General features: G+C 36.7%; 1 long non-coding RNA gene across 1 annotated transcript in view; it reads right to left on the bottom strand.

Moving 5' to 3' along the window:
* Positions 1–7,729, bottom strand: part of LOC126948270 (uncharacterized) — a 36,061-nt gene extending 28,332 nt beyond the window's left edge. The window contains exon 1 of the long non-coding RNA XR_007723386.1: positions 6,111–7,729. This is a non-coding gene — a long non-coding RNA (uncharacterized LOC126948270). The remainder of the gene's footprint in view (positions 1–6,110) is intronic.
* Positions 7,730–20,893: the final 13,164 nt, after the last annotated feature.

The following is a 20,893-nucleotide window of genomic DNA, read 5'->3' as shown; positions in this document are numbered from 1 at the left end:
ATCACTGTCAACTGTAAGTAGCCCTTTTCATCTTCCTGTGTCTTGGGGGGGCAACAATGTGTGAGAAACACTTTGTTTTATTCAGTGCTCCATGGCAGATGGTAGTAATTTTTGATAAATAAAAAATTGAATGAAAATATAACAGCTATAGTAAATAAGCATACTAGACTTAATAAGATAAATATTACTTTTTCCACATATATGATGTAAAAAGAAAGACGACAAAAACTATTATTCATATTTTGTGATGTGTTCATTTCTGGTAGAATTCTTCCTATACTTTGTTCAACTTGTTATTCTCTGCCTCTTGCTAACACCTGACACTTTCTTGACGTGTTTCTTATTTTGTTTACTTTGTCATTCAGCAGAGAAAATACAGCTCAGCATCCATCTTTTAAACTGGGGAGAGAGTAAAAATACTCTGGGCCAAGATAGCCAATCATCGTTTTTCTTTTATTTAGAAAAAAATGCAACCTGATATTAAAATCCTGAGAAAGAATTGGAAATTAGAGTTGAGTGATAGCAGATATACTAAAAAAGGGAGAAAACTGACAGCAAATTGAGGAAACAAAAATGAGAAACCCTGGTTGGGAAACTAGAGCACATTGCAAAATATCCTTAAGAGTAATGTGCCTGATGACCGTTTTGGCATTTAATTGAAAACAGGATGTAGAAACCAACAGATAGATAAAATGCTTCATTCAACTCCTGAGAACATCTCAGTTGACCAGTAGTTTCTCTTCTGGGAAAGTGGAAACAGAAGGAAAACTTAGCTTAGACAATCACTACGCCTATAAATTAGTAGAGGTCTTGTTTACTGACTTAGTCATGGGAAAAAGAAACTTTATTAGATAAGTCATTGAATATCTCATCTAATTCCTGAAGTTTTAGAGGAGAAAGCAATGATACAAGGCAGTCAAGCAACTTGCTCAAGTTAAATAAAACTAAAATGCAGATCTACTGACTTCTAGTGAGATGGCCTTTCCAAGATTTGACAGTGAATTCTTTTAAAATGATTATTTACAGTTAAAGCTTCAACACCATTACAGCAGGCAAAAACAAAACCAGCTATGAAAACTTGCCCATGAAGGGAGTGCAGATCGAAAACCTGGGAGGATGTTGGGTGGAATTCTGATAGTGGTAACAAAGTGATGTCATAAACCTCACAAATAAAAGTTGCAACATTTAAACATAATATATTTTTTTAAAGAACTGTTTAGAAGTAGTAGAAAGAATTCAAATATAAACAAGAGCCAGAGGAAATTTTACTCTTATAAAACTGTGTTTCCAAAGGTAGGAAATGACCAGATATTCTCCTTAAGAACACCTATAACAAAGAGAAAAAGCCAGCCTAACCAGGTGAAAGATGCAGGGGAAATAACTCAGTACCAGGGGAGCAGCTGAGTATTTGAAAGAGAAATCTTGTAAGCAGGAGAACTACAGAAGGGGTGAGAACCAAAATCTGCATGTTAAGTTCTGCAGAAATCTCCAACTGGCCAGTAAATTACAAATGTGCAAAGCAGAGCCCTGTGTGTCTGGCAAATACAGACCAAAGAGTCCTATAGTCTTGAAAGACAGATTCACCAGGTAAGATTGTGAATTTGCTGCTTTTTTGCTATTGTTGTTAACTAGGTGTATTTCCCAACTCATATTTCAATCTAGCAAGGAAAACCTAAAAATTTACTAGTTTGAAATAGTACAGAAAAGAGCCTGAAGCTAGAACATCTGGAAATTTAACCATGTATGTGTGAGCTTAAAAATGTGAAGACACATTTTGTCTGAGTGTTCAGCTGACTGCCATGCAGTCACAGCAGAGACCCTCAGTGGACAAGGATAAGAAAAACAGCAGCTGGATGCTGTGAGCAATAAGCAGTTATCAGCTGCTGCATTACACAGGAAAGAGTGAGGATACAGTTTGAATCCAGAAAAATTAACCAACTATTAAAAAGAAAAATACCCAGAAGAACACAAGAGTATCCAGAGTTGCTACAATATATTATTTGCAATGTTCACTATTCAAATATTACTAGACATGCAAAGAAAGAAGAAAGTGGGATCTATAATCCAGAAAAATGACAACCCGTGGGAACTTAAAACTCTAAACCAACAATTACAAAAAACACTTTTCTGCAGTACACTTGGAACAGTCACCAACATAGATCATATGCTGGGCTGTGAACAAGTCTCAATAAACTCAAAACGACCGAACTATTACATAATTATTCTTTGACATCTGGTTTATCTCAGGGATTCCATCTATTGATCTGTTGATGGTTTTTCACTTGACAGTTTCTCAGGGTGTCCTACTTCTTTGGAATATATCCTGGACATTTTGATAGTATGTTATGAGACTCTGAGACCTATGACAATACACTGGAGAATGCTGGCTTTTCTGCTATTGTTGCGGCTGTTTCAGCAGGCAATTAACCTAGTTAGGTTCAAACTGGAAGTTCTGTCTTAGCTTTCACGGGGAGCATTCCAAAGTCAATTGAGTTTTAAAAGCCATTGCTATGCTGCTTTTTGTCTATCCCACATATGAACAGCTCAGGGCTGAGCTGAACTTTTGTCAGTTCACACACAGAATTAAGGCATCCCGATTTTCAGTTATCTCCTTTCTGCACGTTTTCCCGTATTATCTGACTCCCAGGGCTCTCTTTTCCTAGTTCCCCATCTTGAAAGATGTTCTTTGTTTTGTTTTTTGGCATTTTAGCCACTTTTGCTGCTGCACAGTTATGCACAGTTCGGGCTGCCGTTAAAGCAAAGAGTAGCTCCTTTCCTGTTCCGCAGGCTGGAAAGATTATTTCTGAAATTTGCTGCCTGAACCAATTGCCCAGAAGCTGGAGCTGCCCTTGGATCAAATCACAAAGATAAAAGAGGAGATAATTAATTGGGAAGCTCACCCAATAAAGATTGTTTATCAAGTTTGGTCTTTACCAATTCATTTATTAATCTTCAGAGTAGTTGCTTGTTTGTTTATTTTGGGTACTTTGTCCAGGGTGTTTGGTTGTAGTCAATGGGAAAGATAGATATAGTATTCTTATTCTATTTTGTTCACTGCCAGGGTCTATGGGGAATTTTGTTCATCATCTCCCCCTTTTACCAAATGTATTATAATGAGCACAAATATTATGTATGTATTTAGGAATAAATGTAAAATGATAAAAATAGCTTTTGCTTTACATTTTCTAAAATTACTTGGCAAAAAACACTTTTATAGAATTTCAGCCCAGCATAACTGAAAGAAATATATTTTAGTGACTTGTGTGTATTTATTGTTGTTTTCATATGTATTCTCTTCCTTATTAAAATACATACTTGTTGCCAGAGTGAAAATTTTCAGAATTAAAATGGAGTCACTAATGTTAAGAAATTCCTGACAAATTGAGTCACGGAAGTCCATGAAGGGAGGGTTCTCCCTGTATACCTGATAAAGAAAAAGATTCCCTTTACACATATATATGTAAGTGTGTGTGTGTGTGTGTGTGTATACTTCTCCAAGAACATCTGTTCAGCAACTGCCTGTCCAAACTTGGACTGGTATCATCCTTGTTATTGATCTTTGTAGCCAAGGGTAATTATTTCAAAACAATTATGTACTCCTCTACATTTTTTCCTTTAGAAAGATTTGTTTTCCTTTACTTCCTTGAATAAGCACAAAGTTTGTTGCAGCATGTATATTCCCATTGCAACACGCTATTTTCAAATAAACAAAATGTTTATTTATTTAGAGACAGAGTCTCTGTTGCCCAGGCTGGAGTGCAGTGGCACAATCTCGGCTCACTGCAACCTCTACCTCCCAGGTTCAAGCGATTCTCCTGTCCCAACCTCCTGAGTAGCTGGGACTACAGGTGTATGCCACCACGCCTGGCTAATTTTTTTTTTTTTTTTATTTGAGATGGAGTTTCGCTCTGTCACCAGGCTGGAGTGCAGTGGCACAATCTCAGCTCACAGCAACCTCTGCCTCCCGGGTTCAAGCGATTCCCCTGCTTCAGCCTCCTGAGTAGCTGAGACTACAGGTGCGCACCCCCACACCCAGCTAATTTTTTGTATTTTTAGTAGAGATGGGATTTCATCATGTTGGCCAGGCTGACCTCGAACTCCTGACCTCATGTGATCCACCCACCTTGGCCTCCCAAAGTGCTGGGATTACAGGCGTGAGCCACTGTGCCCAGCTGAACATAATTTCTTTTTAGAGTCTCTGTTTGTAATTCAGGTTGACACCAAAACCTGTGTCTTGTTCATCTTTTCTTCTGTCCACTGTATCTAGCACTTGCGTATAACCCTTAGTGAATGTTAAATTTCACTGGGTAGATTGTTTTCTCTGTTGTCATGGTCTCAGAGCTGCTTCTGTTACTATGAAGAAGCTCTGTCTATTTATCAAAGCCTTCTCTGGTTACTCGCCGTAATGATCGACTGTGTACCTTTCCCTACATTTTTTTAAAAAGTTTTTTTAGCAAGAATATAGCAATATTCGTATTGTGACTGATCCTTCTAAAGAAACTCCCAAAAGATAAGAGATTATGCCAAAACTTTGAGAAAACAAATTATCAATGTCCATGTACATATGAAATTAAAGATATTAATCAGAGTAAATTTTAACCTATTGAATGAATATAATTAGTCCTATATCATATATTTGACTCATATTGAGAAAGTATTTATTTGACTGAAAATACTTCTAAAAATAATAAGCATAAATGTCTGTTAGGATGAATTTTACTATTTGGTTCTTGTTTTTTCTTGATCTTATTCATATAAAAACTATCTTAATTTATAAATTACATTCTAAAGTCAGAAATTTTAAATTGTTCTAAAAATTGCCAATATTATGTAGAATTGAAGATAGTCAACTCTTACCACAATCACTTATACTATTTTAATGAAATTAGTTTTTTAAATATATAATTAATATTGAAATTATAATTTTTCAAAAGAATAATGATTTCGTATTCCATAACCCTAACACAATTATTAACATATTGAATTTTCTAGCAATCATTTTTTCCTGGTCATCTCTTTCTCATTTAACCTTAACTACTCTATACACAATTTATATCACACTTTTCTCTTTATTTTTCCTAATCTTTAACATGATGCCACATTATCCTCATAACCTTAATTTTAATTAGTACATAATATGCCAAGAAAAGATGGTACCATGATTATTGCTAACAATTTTCTTGTTGGGTAGTTAGATTGTTCTCAGTTTTCACTCAGTTACATAATACTATAATGAAAATCTGTATCTATGGTGATTTTTCATTTTTTGATTATTTCCTTAGTGGGGGTTCTCAGATGTAGAGTTAATATTTTAAAAAATTTCGTACTTTTTTTAGAAAATATTATCTATTATCCTTAATGTCCTTTTCAGCAATGTATAAAATTACTTTCTTTACTGCAATCTTTTAATCATTGAGTGGTATCTTTTTGGGAGTGATCAATTTAATAAATAATAAATGGCATCTCACATTGTACATTTATTTGATTAATTAGGTTTAAATTTTTACATTTTTTATTATATTGCCTTTTGAAAATTGTCTTTTGATGCCCTTTGTCCATATAAACTCTTTATAGATTTCTCTGATGCTAGGCAACAAATATTTGTAATCAATTTTAAAAATCAAGTGAACAGCTTTGTAAAGCTCTTGGAATCTTATTTTTAGAAATACTGGCTTTGCTGATAGAAACCAGCTTTTTATAATTCTAGTTGCTGAACATAAATTGAGCATACAGTAGGCATCAGGCACTTTATCTCATTTAATATTGTCTATCAATCCTATGAAGTAGATCCTATTATTATTATTACCAGTTTAGAGGTGACTGAAGAGGAATTGAGAGAAGGTTAATTACCACAGGTCAGACAGGTGGTTAGTGATGAAGTCAGAGCTAGACCCCACATATGACATTCTTTAACCACTACAGATCAAATTTTCAAATACAGGAAGTGTTCATAAAAGCAGCCTATAATATGGAAGCTGTCAGAGAATGGCCTGATTCATTGCTGTCACATTTGTGAGTTTTAGCTTTAGCCTTGTGTTCTAATCAGTTTAGTTGCCACAGCAAAAATACCATGGACTGAGTGGCTTAAACAACACAAATTTATTTCTCACAGTTCTGAAGGCTAGGAAGTCCATAACAAACTGCTGCTATTCAATTCCTGGTGACAGAGCCCTCTTTTTGATTTTTAGATGGCCAACCAAAACTTGGTTTTCTTCTTGTCCATCTTCTTGCTGTATCCTCACATGGGGAAGAGAGAGAGATAAGTCTCATCCTCCCCTTATAGTGGTGTTAATCCAATCATAGAATCTCCAAACTCATGACCTCATCTAAAACTAATTACCTCACAAGGGCCCATCTTCTAACACCACCACATTGGGAATTAGGGCTTCAACATAAGAATTTGGAGGAGTCACTAATAATTCATAGTATCTTGTGACCAGAAAAAAACAAGAAATGGTGTAAAGTTTACCTCCAAACATGACTGAAATACTGGAATCATTAGAGCTAATTTCATTATCATGTGAATCTACAAAGAGGAGGTTGAGAGAGTAAAATCTGAGCATTTTATTAATCTTCAGCCTTCCACTAATCCACTGAGTGACCTCAGGAAGTTATTTAAGCCCTCAGAGTCACGAAGTCCCCATTTTTATAAAAGGCTTTCAAAGCTTTCCTTGATTAAATGAGACTCTCTCTCTCTCCAAATATATATATATACACACACACACACACACACACACACATACATATATATATATCTCCTAACAGAGTGTTTGGTATATTATAGGTGCTTAATAGATAGTTGTTATTTTTGTGTTTGGTTTCCAATATTTGATGGATATATAGTGTATCAAATGTCTCCAGATTATTTGCTAGGCTCTGTCAGTCCTGAGAGTCACTAAAGTGTGTAAGTCTTCCCAAGAGATTTTAGTTGGAAGAAAATAATCCATTTTAGAACTTCTACAAGTACTTACACATTGGAAACTTTCCAGTGTAGACTAAATTACTCTCAGTGCATCTCTGGACAATTTCATGTCCTCCAAAATCTCTGTACCTTGACTGCATTCATTGTGTAAATTCCTGAAATAGGCTTAAATAATTGATTGTGGAAAAGAACAAAAAGCCTCATACCGTTAACAAGATTGGATTCTGACTCCCACAGGTCTAATTATCCCCTTGCAAAGTACTCTTCTCTACTCTTTAGCTCTTGTCTCTTAAAACAATTAGCCACAGTCTTGATTTTTGTTTCTGCTCATTGTCTATAGGTTCTATCTTCAAAGTGGCTTCAGCTAGTGTGTTTTTGCCATTTAATCTAATATTGTTATAGGCACAATTATATGATATTAATACTTCTTTCAAAGTAATTTGTTTTGTAGAATCCATTAAAATATGAATTGTTCCTTTTCATGATTTTGTTTAAGGAGATTTCCAATGAAACACATTTCTATTTTGGCATTCTACTGGCTTCTGCAAGTGAACTGTAAGCCATTTGGCCTTTCTCATGTAATCATAACTTTTCTCTTGGTATAACTAAAGTTACTGCATTTCTTACCTTCAATAACAGTGTAATTTCTAAAATGTGCCACAACAGAATTACCTTTCCTTCATTCACTTAGAGATGGTGGAATGAAAATTTGGGGTAAATGGAGAAAAAAATGTATTAACTAGAAATATTTAAGGCAACCTAATTTGAATTAAATGAAGATTTTTATCATTTAAAAATGTTTTGCGGTGCCTCTATTGAATATTGATTATAACATTGCTTGTGTTTCATTTTTTATTTTAAAATTAAACTAAAAAAAATTTTTTTTAGAGACAGAGTTTTGGTCTGTCGCCCAGGCTGGAGTGCAGTGGGGTGATCATAGCTCACTGGAGCCTTCACCTTCTGGGCTCAAGATACCCTTTGCCTCAGCCTCCTGAGTAGCTGGGGCTACAGGTATGCACCACCAAGCTCAGCTAAAAAAAAAAAAAAAAAAAAATTAAGAGATGTGGTCTCACTGTGTTGCCCTGCTGGTCTCAAACTCTTGGCCTCAAGTGATTCTCCTGCTTTGGCCTCCTAAAGTGCTGCAATTGCAGGCATGAGTCACTGCACATGGCCTTGTTTGGGTTTTAATAATCCAGTTCTCAGCTAATTAAAATGGCGGTGCTCATTCTTAGTCAGGCTGTTTGGTGTATCTGTTCCTACTGTGTTGGAAAAATCATTTGGAGAACATAACCATTAATAACCTTTAACAAGACCTCAAAATATTATCCGTCAGAATAATTTCTTGAATGTAATTCTTCCTTGTGCTTCTGCTGAACATTGATATAGCAATGAGATGTTAACAACTCCTATGGGAGCTGACTGGGTTTTATTATATTTTGGAAGGAACAATTATTTCTCCAAGAGACCATGATTTAATTTGGATAGTGTATCCAAGGACCTCAACCTCAGAACCCTCTCTAGAAGTAGAATGACCCGACAAAGCCACTTTGGATAGACTTTTGAAACTTCATCTTTTCTTTTTCTTTCTTTCTTTCCTTTCTTTCCTTTCTTTCTTTCTTTCTTTCTTTCTTTCTTTCTTTCTTTCTTTCTTTCTTTCTTTCTTTCTTTCTTTCTTTCTTTCTTTCTTTCTTTCTTTCTCTTTCTTTCTTTCTTTCTTTCTCTTTCTTTCTTTTTCTTTCTTTCTTTTTCTTTCTTTCTTTCTTTTTTCTTTTTCTTTCTTTCTGTTTGTTTGTTTCTTTCTTTCTTTTTTTTTTTTTTTTTTTTGAGACGGAGTCTTGCTCTGTCACCCAGGCTGGAGTGCAGTGGCCGGATCTCAGCTCACTGCAAGCTCCGCCTCCCGGGTTTATGCCGTTCTCCTGCCTCAGCCTCCCGAGTAGCTGGGACTACAGGCGCCCGCCACCTCGCCCGGCTAGTTTTTTTGTATTTTTTAGTAGAGACGGGGTTTCACCGTGTTAGCCGGGATCGTCTCTCGATCTCCTGGCCTCGTGATCCGCCCGTCTCGGCCTCCCAAAGTGCTGGGATTACAGGCTTGAGCCACCGCGCCCGGCCTTCTTTCTCTTTCTTTCTTTCTTTCTTTTCTTCCTTTCTTTCTTTCTTTCTTTCTTTCTTTCTTTCTTTCTTTCTTTCTTTCTTTCTTTCTTTCTTTCTTTCTTTCTTTCTTTCTTTCTTTCTTTCTTTCTCTCTTTCTTTTCTTTCTCTTCTCTCTTTATCTCTTTCTCTCTCTCTTTCTTTCCTCTTCTCTCTCTCTCTCTCTCTCTCTCTCTCTCTCTCTCTCTCTCTCTCTCTCTCTCTCTCTGTTTTTTTGACAGAGGTTTGCTCTTCTTGCCCAGGCTGGAGTGCAGTGGCATGATCTCGGCTCACTGCAACTTCCACCTCCCAGGTTCAAGTGATTCTCCTGCCTCAGCCTCCCAAGTAGCTGGGATTACAGGCATCCACGACCACACCCAGCTAATTTTTTGTATTTTCAGTAGAAATGGGCTCTCACCGTGTTTGCCAGGCTGGTCTTAAACTCCTGACCTCAAGTGATCCACCCATCTCAGCCTCCCAAAGTGCTGGGATTACCATGCCCAGCCCGAAACTTCATCTTTTCTAAAGAAACCATATTGATGCTGATGACATAAAAATGGTTGGAATGTTCCTTTCTTGAATGGCATGTATTAAACATACAACTTCCCTGAATTTTCTCACCTAACACCTCAAACAGCCCATATGCCTCTTTTCTTAATCATTATGTGATTAAATGTCATTCAGTGCATCTGATCATAATACTTTGCTCTTACCAGTCTAATTACCTTGCACCAGAATTGACAGAAGTAATACTCAGGCTTTCCATCTCTAACAGTGCCAAGTTCATGGATAGACTCTATCAATATTTGGTTTTATCTCATCTATTTCTGTCCTTGATTTGATTCTGACTAGAGCCATGCAAATACAAGAACTTATGTTAATCTATATCTATGCCTGCCACAGTCACCTGAAACTCTATTTTGTACTCTGTAACTATGGGTGAGATTTTAAAACCTCACTGATATTTAAAAGAAAAAGAAAAGTTTATGTATTAGATGCTGTTTTAAAAGTGCTTATCTCTTTCTCAGAAGCTCCTTAATTTTCCAAATGACTTTTTAGCTATGTTCACTCAATGTGAATTTTAAACACAGACTTCAGAAAAATATTTACTCAGATCTCTTATTTCCTTTCACAGGTTTTGAATTATCTTTCTGATAGTAGGGTTCTCCATATAAATTCAACCTAAACCTAAAATCTAACTGTGTATATATACTGAAATGTACTTACATGCTTATGTAACACAAGGGAATGAACCTATATCCAAAATTTGTTTGAATGTTGAGAGTGTTACACCAAGAGTGTATGAAAAAGTTTATTGGCCAGGTGTGGTGTATTAGTTCATTGTCACGCTGCTAATTAAGACATATCCAAGACTGGGCAATTTACAAAAAGAAAGGTTTAATGGACTAACAGTTACACATGGCTAGGGAGGCCTCACAATCATGGGGGAAGGCAAGGAGGAGCAAGTCATGTCTTATATGGATAGTGGCAGGCAAAGAGAGAGAGCTTGTGCAGGAAACACCCCCTTATAAAACTATCAGATCTCATGAGACTTATTCACTATCATGAGAACAGCATGGGAAAGACCTGCCCCCACGATTCAATTACCTTTCACCAGCTCCCTCCCACAACACATGGGAATTCAAGATGAGATTGGCATGGGGATACAGAGAAACCACATCATGTGGTGTCTCAAACCAGCAGTTTGAGACCAGCCAGGCCAATATAGCAAAACCCCATGTCTACTAAAAATACAAAAATTAGCCAGGGATGGTGGCGCATGCCTGTAGTCCCAGCTACTCAGGTGGCTGAGGCATGAGAATCACTTGAACTGGGAGGCAGAGGTTGCAGTGAGCTGAGATCACACCACTGCACTCCAACCTGGGAGACAGAGGGAGACTGTCTCAAAAAATAATTAATTAATTAAAAGAAAAGGTTTACTACTCACATAATGAGGCTCTCTGAGGAATAAAGATTTCAAGCAAATCCAAAAGTAATTTGACAGAGGAGGGAAAAAAGACTAGCATGGGGTTTTTATGGTAATTAGAGAGGAAGACTGAGGTGAGGATTCCTGTACGTGGCTTGAACTTCCTGCAGGTGCCAAAGGAGAAAGTATTAGGCTTCTAATCAGCTTGCCCACATGTGGGGCAAAAGAGGAAAAGGAAGAGAAGAAGCTTAAAAGTTGCTAGCAGACGAACATTAAGAAATGGAGTCATACCCTTATTATAATACTATACTTGCACATATTGCACATTGGAATATACCTACCCACACATGCTGCCTCCTATACTGTGTAGACCCATTAGATTTCCATGTATTGCAGGTACCTAGGTTCCTGTGATCACCCTAGGTTCATAATTCCTGCTCTCTTGTGATTCTCACTTGAATCTCCTCTCCCAAGACTGTGGGCTTGCACTTGAGCTGATCAAAATGCAGAATTCTCTCCTTCTTCATGACTGAAAAAACGACTGGAACATAAATGTCCCACTTACACAAGACGTTTGCATTTGTGGCATACTATTCTAAAATAGATAATTCAGAGGAATAGAGCAGTAAGGAGATTACTATTTCTATGGACAAAAATTTGCCATGCCTCTTAGTAGGCAGGAGTTACTACACACATTTGCACTTGAAATAACAAGTAACTTTTTTCCTCTGTGACATGAACAAAATCATTTGTCTCCCTTTGATTACATGAGATTATAAATATAAATAATTTAGTAAGCACACACAGAAAGAAGTACCTGCAGACAAATAGCTGACACATGGTTTGCTGATCTTGTTGGCTTCCTTACTGCCAAATGATGAAACTTCACACGGTATTGACTCTGGAGACTCAGAAATGCTGTTAGTCCCCCTGAAAAGTGATCATAAAAGATTCCTGTCAATTAAATTTTATCATTTGTATAAAACTCATAAAGTGGAGTTCTCACAGAAAGTATTCAGATTTTTCTCTTTTCCTCTAGCCTTTTTTCACCACAATATACTTCAGAACAAAAGCATGACCATTTCTGTTTGTTCCAGTGAGATATACATTTATATTTTTTTCTGCTAAGATATATATTTACATCTAATTTTTCCTAATGAAATGTAGTACTGAGAGGTAAATTACTTTAGCTATAATACTTGGCATCATGAATAAATTTATTTGTAAGCATTAAGCCTCTGATCCTCACTTGTAATGGTTTCATAGCTAAACATCTATCAAGAGTGATGAGTTTGGAAGTTAGGTACTGTGCTGCTTCCTTCTGTAATCCAACTCCAAGCAAGATCCTCAATGAAAAGGACAATCTAATAAATTCACTTGCTTGAACTTTGTCTTAAATTATAAATAATTTGGATAATTCAAATATAAATTTAAGGTCACTCAACCCTCAGATTCGAGGACATATGGTTTTAGAAACAGCTCATCAGCCTCTCAGAGAATCCAAGTGAGTATTTTTCATAATGAAGGAGCTTAATAGGAGCAAAAAATTTTCAAGATTAAGATGAACCTGCCTTACTCAAATTTACTAAAATAGTAGGTGGTGATTTAATAGGAAAATAGTTACAAAGATCAGTTTTGGACACATTAAATATAAAAGACAAAAAATATTACCTTGAATATAAAATATTATATATTTATGATGATATTTTACTTCTTTATCACTCTTTATAAGTAATTTTTCAATTGATATGACTAAAATGACTAGAATTGGTTTCTTGTAAAATGTTCTCAGGGATCCAAATGAATCAATGCATCTTTATAATTAAACATTTTGTTTACCCTCCTTAGAAGAAGACAAATTAATACCAAAATATATATACCCTGAATACATATATATGTATTTATATCCTTTAATCAAAATTAATGCTTAATGAGTAATCCAGCTGAATAATCTTTTCAAATGTTTATATAGCTTTAAGTCATTGTGATCAAATTTGTATAAAAATAAAACAGTTATAAATCAGGTGAACCACAATTTAAAACTGATCAAGACCAATGATATTTGCCTTGAGAATTCAAGATATTCTTAAGAACTCTAGAGTCAGAAATACCTATTTTGAAGTATTACTTAATTATTATAGGTATATTTGGCAAGATACATGTTCTCTCTGTTCCTGAGTTTTTTTTTCATTTCCCTCATAGAGATAAAAATACCTATCTCAGTAAGTCAGTTGTAGGAATTCATTTTAAAAAATCATTTCCATGTTGCAGTGGGGTTTTCTCTACTCCATGTCCAGGCAGATCTCCAGGCATTCTGAGCACCAGATCACCTAGATCAGCAACCTGAGCCACCCCATCTTTACTGTGTAGAGATCCTAGTGCAGCGGGGTCTTCTCCGCTACATGCTCAAGGAGATTCACAGGTATTCAGAGCACCTGCTTGCCTAGTTCAGCAGCCTGAGTTACCCCACCCCTCCTGTCCAGAGATCTTGGTGCAGGGGTCTCCTCTCTGCTCCATGCTCAGGCAGATCTCCAGGTATCTGGAGGACTCGCTCTCCTGGATTGGTAGTTTAGGGCATCCCTGATCTCTCTGTGCAGAGAACTTAGAGCCAAGGTGGTTTCCTAGCTCTGCATCCAGGCACGCCTCTAGGCACTTGGTGGCTTCTCACTGTATTCTCCCTTGGCACTGGTGTCTATGCCTGACATCGGAGCATCCGTACATAGACCTTCCCAGTCCAGGTCTGCCCCTTGTACACCCCTCCCCAGGGCTGAGCAGGGAGATCAGACAACCATACATTTCACAAATCATCTCATTGCCTGAAGCAACAGAGAGTTTCTGCCACTAAACGAAGATCAAGTATATACACAGCCACACTGGCCACAGCCAGCTGTTACCTGTAAGTGCCATCTGCAGGCTTGTAGATTATACTCCACAGTCCAATATAACACCTGCTAAAAGAAGTGTGTGTGGCTATGGAAGCAAAGCTATACGACCCTACCCAGCTTTCTCTACAGTCACAACCCCTAGGGATGGGGAAAAAGGGAAAAGGAAAGATAAAAATAATATAATAATATTATTGAGGAAGAACAAAAAAGAAAAAATCCTACCCACACAAAAACAATTACAAAAATCAGAAGTGCTAGCATCTCCAGATGAGAAGGAAAGAGCATAAGAATTCTGGCACCATGAAGAGTAAGAATGTGGTGACACCATCAAAGGACTGCTCTAGCTCTCTAGCAGTGGTTCCTAACCAAAATGGAAACTCAGAAATGACAGATAAAGAATTCAAAGCATAGATTGCAAGGAAGCTCAGTAACATCCAAGATCAGGTTGAAAATTAACACAAAGAAACTTCTAAAGCAATCCAGGAAATGAAGGAAGGAATAAGCATCTTAAAAAAAATCAATCAGAACTTCTGGAATTAAAAAACTCACTTAAGGCCAGGCATGGTTGCTCATGACTGTAATTCCAGCACTTTGGCAGGCCAAAGTGGGTGGGTCACGAGGTTAGGAGATTGAGACCATCCTGGCTAACACAGTGAAACCCTGTCTCTACTAAATATCTAAATATACAAAAAAATTAGCTGGGCATGGTGGTGGGTGCTTGTAGTCCCAGCTACTTGGGAGGCTGAGGCAGGAGAATGGCAGGAACCCAGGAGGTGGAGCTTTCAGTGAGCCAAGATCACGCCCCTGCACTCAAGCCTGGGCGACAGAGCAAGACTCCATGTCAAAAACAAAAACCAAAAAAACAAAACAAAACAAAACAAAACAAAAACTCACTTAAGGAATTTCAAGATACCACCAAAAGCTTTATCAATAGATGACACCAAGCAGAAGAAAATTTCAGAGTTAGAAGATCAGTCTTTTGAACTAAGTCAGACAAAAATAAAGAAAAAAGATTTTTAAGAAATAAACAAAGTCTTTAAGAAATATGGGATTACATAAAGCAACCACATCTGTGAGTTACTGGCATTTCTGAGAGAGGAGAAAAAGTAAACAACCTGGAAAATATATTTGAAGGAATAATTCAAGAAAACTTCTTTAATCTTGCTACAAGTAGATATTTAGATACAAGAAATCTAGGGAACATCTGTGAGATATCATACAAAATAATCAACACCAAGGCATATAGATTGGCACTAGATTGTCCAAGGTAAGTGCTAAAAAAAAAAGATCTTAAAGGCAGCTAGAAAAAAAGGGCAGATCATGTACAAAAGGAACCCCATCAAGTTAACAGCACATTTCTTAGCAGAAATCTTGCAAGCCAAGAGAGATCAGGGGCCTATTTTCAGAATGCTTAAAAGAAATTTCAACAAAGAATTTCATTTTATCACACCAAACTAAGCTTCATAAGGCAAGGAGAAATAAAATATTTGCCAGACAAGCAAGTGCTAAGGGGATTTGTTACCACTAGACCAGACTTACAAGAGATCCTTAAAGATACTCTAAACATGGAAACAAAAGAACAGTACCTGCTACCACAAAAACACTTAAGTATATAGCTCACCGACTCTATAAAGCAACCACCTAATAGAAAGTACAAAGCCACCAGCTAAAAACTTCATGATAGGATCAAAACCTCACATATCAATATTAACCTTGAATATAAATGGCCCAAATGTTTCACTTAGAAGGCACAGAGTGGCAAGTTGGATAAAAAAAACACAATCCATCTATCTGCTGTCTTCAAAAAACCTGTCTCACACGTAATGACACCCACTGGCTCTAAGGGTTAGAGAAAGATCTACCATGCAAACAGTAAACAAAAAAGAACAATGGTTGCTATTCTTACGTTAGATACAAGAGACTTTAAACTGAAAACAGTGAGAAAAAAAAAGACAAAAAAGAGCATTACATAATGATAAAGGGCTCAATTCAGCAAGAAAACTTAATTATACTAAATACATATGCATCCAACATTTGAGAAACCAGATTCATAAAACAAGTACTTGTAGACCTATGAAAAGTCTTAGCCACATAACAACAGTGAGGGACTTCAACACCCCACTGAAAGCATTAGACAGGTCATTAAGGCAGAAAACTAACAAAGAAATTTTAGACTTCTACTTGGTACTTGACCAATTGGACCTAATAGATATCTACAGAATACTCCACCCATCAATCACAGAATATACATTTTTCTCATCTGCACATGGAACATATTGCAAAATTGACCACATGTTCAGCCATCAACCAAGCCCCAATAAATTAAAACAATTGAAATCATGCCAACCATTCTCTCAGACTGCAGTGGAATAAAAATAGAAATCAATACCAAGAAGATCTCTCAAAACCACATGTTTACATGGAAATTAATCAACTTGCTCCTGAATGACTTTCGGGTAAACAATAAAATCAAGGCAGAAATTTAAAAAAATTTGGAATAAATGAAAACAGAGACACAACATACCAAAATATTTGGGATGTAGCAAAAGCAGTGTTAAGAGAAAAGTTTATAGTCCTAGATGCCTACCTCAAAAAGTTGGAAAGATCTCAAATTAATGATCTAACATCATACCTAGAGGAATCAGAAAAACAAGAACAAACTAACCCCAAAGCTAGCAGAAAAAAAAGAAATAACTAAAATCAGAGTGAAAGTGATGAAATTGAGACCCCAAAATCCATACAAATAATCAATGAAACTAAAAGTTGTTTCTTTGGAAGGATAAACAAGATCAATAGATGGCTAGCTAGATTAACAGAGAAAAAAAGGGAGAATATCCAAACAAGCACAATCAAAAATGGCAAAAGTGACATTACAACTGACCCCACAGAAATACAAAAGATCCTCAGATGAGTGTAAGAGGATTAGGAAGAAAAAAAGAGATCCTCATAGACTATTATGAACACTTCTATGCACACAAACTAGAAAATCTAGAGGAAATGGGTAAATTCTTGGAAACACACAATCTCCCCAGATTAAATCAGGAAGAAATTGGAACACTGAACAGAGCATATCAAGTTCCAAAATTGACAGTAATTTAAAAAATAAAAACCTACCACCAAAACCACCAGCAAAAAGCCCTAGACCAGATGGAGTCACAGCAGAATTCTACCAGATATACAAAGAAAAGCTGGTACTAATTCTGCCAAAACTATTCCAAAACATTGAGGAGGAGGGACTCTTCCCTAGTTCATTCTATGAAGCCAGCATTACCCTGAAACCAAAACCTGGCAAAGACACAATGAAAAAAGAAAACTACTACTGATGAATATAGACAATGAATATAGACACAAAAATCCTCAAGAAAATACTAGCAAATTGAATTCAGCAGCACACCAAAGAGTTAATTCACCATGATCAAGTGAATTCATTCCTGGGATTCAAGGTTGATTCAACATAGGGAAAGCAATAAATGTTATTCACCACATAAATAGAACTAAAAACAAAAACCACATGATCATCTAAATAGGTGCAGAAAAGGCTTTTAATAAAATTCAACATCCCTTCATGTTAAAAATTCAGCATTGAATGAACATATCTTAAAATAATAAAAGGCATCTATTGCAAACCCACAGCCAACATCATACTGAATTGGCAAAAGTTGGAGGCATTCCCCTTGAGAACCAAAACAAGACATTCTCATTCCTCCTATTGAACATAATACTGGAAATCCTAGCTAGAGCAATTGAACAAGAGAAACAAAAGGCATCCAAGTAGGAAACGGGGAAGTCAAACCCTGTCTCTTCATTGATGATATGATTCTAAACTTAGGAAACTCTAAGGGCTCTGCCAAAAGGCTATTATAACTGATAAACGATTTTAGCAAGGTTTCAGGATACAAAATCAATGTACAAAAGTCAGTAGCATTTCTATACACTAATAGTGTCCAAGCTGAGAGTCAAATCAAGAATGCAATGTCACTTAAAATAGTTACACACACATACAAAATATCTAAGAATACATCTAATGGAGGAAGTGAAAGATCTCTACAATGAGAACTGCAAAACACTGCAAAAAGAAATCATAGATGACACAAACAAATGGAAAAACATTCCATGCTCATGGACAAGAAGAATCAATATTATTAAAATGGCCAAACTTCCCAAAGCAATGTACAGATTCAATGCTATTTCTATCAAACCACCAACATCATTTTTCACAGAATTGGGAAAAAAAAAGCCCTGTGCTAAAATTCATATGGAGCCAAAAAAGAGCCTGAATAGCCAAAGCAATCCTAAGCAAAAAGAACAATACTGGAGACATCACATTACTCAACTAAAAACTATACTATATAGCTACTGTGACCAAAACAGCATAGTACTTGTCCAAAAACAGAGCAATAAAACAGAAGAGAGAACCCAGAAATAAAGCCACACACCTACAGCCATCCCATCTAATCTTTGACAAAAACAAGCAATGGGGAAAGGACTCCCTATTCAATAAATGGTGCTGTGATAGTTGGATAGCCATATGCAAAAGAATGAAACTAGATCCCTACCTTTCACCACATAAAAAATTAACTCAGGATGGATTAAAGATTTATATGTAAAACCTCAAACTATAAGAATTCTAAAAGAAAATCGAGGAAACACACTCTGTACATCGATCTTGGGAAAGAATTTATGACAATGTCCTCAAAAGCAATTGCAACAAAAACAAAAACTGGCAAGTAGGGCCTAATTAAACTAAAGAACTTCTGTATAAACACACACACATATACAGGGTAAACAATTGCATAAAGAAAATGTGGTACATATACAGCACGGAGTGCTACGCAGCCATAAAAGAATGAAATCGGCCTGATGTGGTGGCTCATGCCTGTAATCTAGCACTTTGGGAGGCCAAGGGGGTGGAATCACTAGGTCAGGAGTTCAAGACCAGCCTGGCCAAGATCTTGAAACCCCGTCTCTACTAAAAATACAAAAATTAGCCAGGCATGGTGGCGGGCACATGTAATCCCAACTACTTGGGAGGCTGAGGCAGAAGATTGCTTGAGCCTGGGAGACAGAGGTTGCAGTGAGCCGAGATCGCACCACTGCACTCCAACCTGGGCGACAGAGCGAGACTTCATCTAAAAAAGAAAAAAAACAAACAAGAAATCAGCATGGATGCAGCTGGAGGCCATTATCCTAAGTGAATTAACACAATAACAAAAAATCAGATACTGCATGTGCTCAATTGTAAGTGGGAACTAAATATTGGTTAATCATGGACATAAAGATGTGAACAACAGATACTGGGAACTACTAGGGGTGGGAAGGAGAAAGGGATGAAAGAGCTGAAAAACTAACTGTTGGGTACTATGCTCAGTACCTGGGTGACAGGATCCTTCCTATCCTAAACCTCAGCATCACGCAATATTCACAGGTAACAAATCTGCACTTGTATCCCCTGAATCTAAAATAGAAGTTGAAGAAAATAAAAATGGAAGATGTTTTGGCCAACAACAACAACAACAAAGAAATGATTTGCAGAAAAAAGCAGAGTATAGCATCTAGTTTATGGAAGCACCTAGTACATAGTAATTATCATTATGGCACAATTATGTTTTTCAGCTGGTACTAAAACTATGGAATACTTTTTCTTTGCTTCCAAAATACGTATTCTGAATGAATATATCATATTCGTAGCAATATGACTTTTAAGCCCGTTTGACTTTTACCTATCTCAGCTGTATTCTTTATACTTACAGTATTCTCTCTCTCTTTTTCTGAATGCTCAGGTTCATTTTAAAAATACAATTCTTTTTTAACACAAAAAAACCTGCCACCAAAAAAATAATGTCCCTTCTTCTTGTTCTGAGAATGTTTTTTTAAAAAAAGAATATGCACTTTTTATGGAGAATTTATGTAATCCATAAATTACGAAGTTTTATCCTAAAGTATATGCCAAATAGAGTTAAGTTTAAGAACGTGTTCCTCTGACAAAAGCCTTTGCAGGTACTCAATTTGTGAATGTGACAGGTGTCATTTTTACAACTTCACCAGATTCTGGCCCAACTGAAAGAAATAATGTGGTAGGTTAATAATTTGAAATGTTCTTTTGGGCTAAAAGATATGAGTTATCTTGCCTAGCAAAGAGGCATCAGAAAGGGACAAGAGATCAAAGATCGAAATTTATAGCTTTTTGATGTAACCTCCAACAAAGTTTATGAAAGGATACTTTAGGATGTGACAGTGTTCAGCCAGAACAAGTTTATCCTACTTCCATCCGTATCCAGACAAGATAAAACTCTCATAAAGTGAGGAGGAGAATTGAAAGCATTTGGACATTGGTGGTTCTCCATGCCTTGCTTTCCACCTTCTCCCAGGATACATCTGAGGTGGACTTCGCAGCAGCAATAGGACTTCTCAGAGAGTTGAGAAGACCTATGAACTCCCAGTCCCTTCCAGACTCTGGTGATTGGCAGCCTTGCTAATGCCCTCCCATTAAAAGGTGTGAAAACTAGAATCAAGAAGTCTATGAGGGGTAATAGGAACATGTTATGGCTTCGGGCTACCCTGGAGGGGTGTATGAGAGCAGCTAAGACTTCTCAGTACCCAAAAGAAAGGGTAGAGAAGCTGCATGAGAAAGGGATTGATAAAACCTGGTGTTGGTTCCTTTAGCTAAGAAAAGGGGCTCTGTAGCAGCAACGATATGCATAACTGCACATAGTTAATAATAAATAATCCCAGCCAGGGATTACTTTAGGATGTGGTTGTCTCAGAAGAATGCCAGTGTAGGCTGGACAATGAAAACTCAGTCACTAACTCCATCACTAAATTTGAGTCTGTTTGTTTGGGAGTGATTAGAATCAGGTGGGTTTAATATTTGTTTTTTGGTTTTTGTTTTATTCTTCAAGCAGAATGGGGGCTTTTTACAGAAAGAAAATACAGTTTCAGTAAAAAATAAAGGTACATTTTATACCTATGCTGTACCAGGAAGACTGAGGCCAGGCTTAGAGAAGCTAGGATTCTTATCCAGATCATTTGTTT

Source organism: Macaca thibetana, chromosome 2 (genome assembly GCF_024542745.1).
Source record: "Macaca thibetana thibetana isolate TM-01 chromosome 2, ASM2454274v1, whole genome shotgun sequence".
Classification (NCBI taxonomy): Eukaryota; Metazoa; Chordata; class Mammalia; order Primates; family Cercopithecidae; genus Macaca; species Macaca thibetana.
Note: the sequence above shows the minus strand (reverse complement) of the source record. Positions and strands in the feature narration are given on the sequence as shown.